The sequence below is a fragment of the Durio zibethinus genome, unplaced genomic scaffold, assembly GCF_047325235.1.
Source record: "Durio zibethinus cultivar Kanyao isolate XHJ-2024 unplaced genomic scaffold, ASM4732523v1 HiC_scaffold_404, whole genome shotgun sequence".
Classification (NCBI taxonomy): Eukaryota; Viridiplantae; Streptophyta; class Magnoliopsida; order Malvales; family Malvaceae; genus Durio; species Durio zibethinus.
In genome coordinates this window covers 62,501-65,000 of record NW_028323027.1, presented here as the reverse complement: position 1 = coordinate 65,000, position 2,500 = coordinate 62,501, and positions in this window count along the sequence as shown.

The following is a 2,500-nucleotide window of genomic DNA, read 5'->3' as shown; positions in this document are numbered from 1 at the left end:
TGCGGTCGGTTGCCTCGAGCACCATCGGCACACGTTGGGCCCTGGTGCGGCAGGTTGCCTCGACCACCATCGGCAGCCTCGACCACCATCGGCACACGCTCCGCCCTGGTGCGGGCGCTTGCCTCGAGCACCATCGGCACACGCTGGGCCCTGCTGCGGCAGGTTGCCTCGACCACCATCGGCACACGCTGGGCCCTGGTGCGGGCGGTTGCCTCGACCACCATCGGCACACGCTGGGCCCTGGTGCGGGCGGTTGCCCCGACCACCATCGGCACACGCTGGGCCCTGGTGCGGGCGCTTGCCTCGACCACCATCGGCACACGCTGGGCCCTGGTGCGGCAGGTTGCCTCGAGCACCATCGGCACACGCTGGGCCCTGGTGCGGCAGGTTGCCTCGACCACCATCGGCACACGCTGGGCCCTGGTGCGGGCGCTTGCCTCGAGCACCATCGGCACACGTTCGGCCCTGGTGCGGTCGGTTGCCTCGAGCACCATCGCCACACGCTGGGCCCTGGTGCGGCAGGTTGCCTCGACCACCATCGGCACACGCTGGGCCCTGGTGAGGGCGCTTGCCTCGACCACCATCGGCACACGCTCGGCCCTGGTGCGGTCGGTTGCCTCGAGCACCATCGGCACACGCTGGGCCCTGGTGCGGGCGCTTGCCTCCAGCACCATCGGCACACGCTCGGCCCTGGTGCGGTCGGTTGCCTCGAGCACCATCGGCACACGCTGGGCCCTGGTGCGGCAGGTTGCCTCGACCACCATCGGCACACGCTGGGCCCTGGTGCGGGCGCTTGCCTCGACCACCATCGGCACACGCTGGGCCCTGGTGCGGCAGGTTGCCTCGAGCACCATCGGCACACGGGCCCTGGTGCGGGCGCTTGCCTCGACCACCATCGGCACACGCTCGGCCCTGGTGCGGCAGGTTGCCTCGAGCACCATCGGCACACGCTGGGCCCTGGTGCGGGCGGTTGCCTCGACCACCATCGGCACACGCTGGGCCCTGGTGCGGGCGCTTGCCTCGACCACCATCGGCACACGCTGGGCCCTGGTGCGGCAGGTTGCCTCGAGCACCATCGGTACACGCTGGGCCCTGGTGCGGCAGGTTGCCTCGAGCACCATCGGCACACGCTGGGCCCTGGTGCGGTGGGTTGCCTCGAGCACCATCGGCACACGCTGGGCGCTGGTGCGGGCGCTTGCCTCGACCACCATCGGCACACGCTGGGCCCTGGTGCGGCAGGTTGCCTCGATCACCATCGGCACACGCTGGGCCCTGGTGCGACAGGTTGCCTCGAGCACCATCGGCACACTATCGGCCCTGGTGCGGGCGGTTGCCTCGACCACCATCGGCACACGCTGGGCCCTGGTGCGGCAGGTTGCCTCGACCACCATCGGCAGCCTCGACCACCATCGGCACACGCTGGGCCCTGGTGCGGGCGCTTGCCTCGACCACCATCGGCACACGCTCCGCCCTGGTGCGGTCGGTTGCCTCGACCACCATCGGCACACGCTGGGCCCTGGTGCGGCAGGTTGCCTCGAGCACCATCGGCACACGCTGGGCCCTGGTGCGGTCGGTTGCCTCGACCACCATCGGCACACGCTGGGCCCTGGTGCGGGCGCTTGCCTCGAGCACCATCGGCACACGCTGGGCCCTGGTGGGTTTAGGCACATCTTCAAATTTCTGCCGTGCCAATGCCATTTTTATGGCTTGTAAATTCATGCAATGGTCCCCTAAGCCTTCACGTGAAGTTTCGTTGGAAGATGACTCGTTTTCTATTTTTCACGATTTTCGAAACTTTTTGCGGTTCGGGATTTTTTAAAATTTTTTTATAAGGATTTTTGGCCCCAAATTTTGTAGGCATGATCCTTCTATTTTTGTTGGCATGAACAAAAAAATTCAGCTAAAAACTCGAAGTAGAGAAGATTTTGTGACCGTTTGAAAAAAGTGTCCCCATTTCAGACACTTTAACGGCTACTGGTAGCAAACCTGTAAAATCTCAAATGCTCTTTAAGGGGGTGTGAATTCTCAGAGGTTTGATGAGGGATAGGGGGCCAACACAAGGCCAAGTACCAGCACCCATCGCACATCATGTGCGCACACCCCCCCGGCCCCCCTCCCAATCGCCGGAACCCCAATGCCGCCGGTCAGGTTCTCCGGCGGTACTCCGGCGATGCTCCGGCGATGCTCCGGCGATGCTGTCCCGAGTGAAAAAAATGCGGCACCAGCACATGCTGGAGCCAAGCATGGGCACCGTGGCTCAAAATCGAACTTCGGCCAAGGCCTCGACCATCAATGGCACATGATGACGCATGGTGATGGCACATGCATCGACCATCATCGGCATAGGCTGCCCTTCGGTACGGGCACTTGCCTCGACCGCCATCGGCACAAGCTGGGCCCTGGTGTGGGTTGTTGCCTCGATCACAATCGGCACATGCTGAGCCTTGGTGCGGGCGGTTGCCTCGAGCACCATCGGCAGACCCTGGGCCCTGGTGCGGCC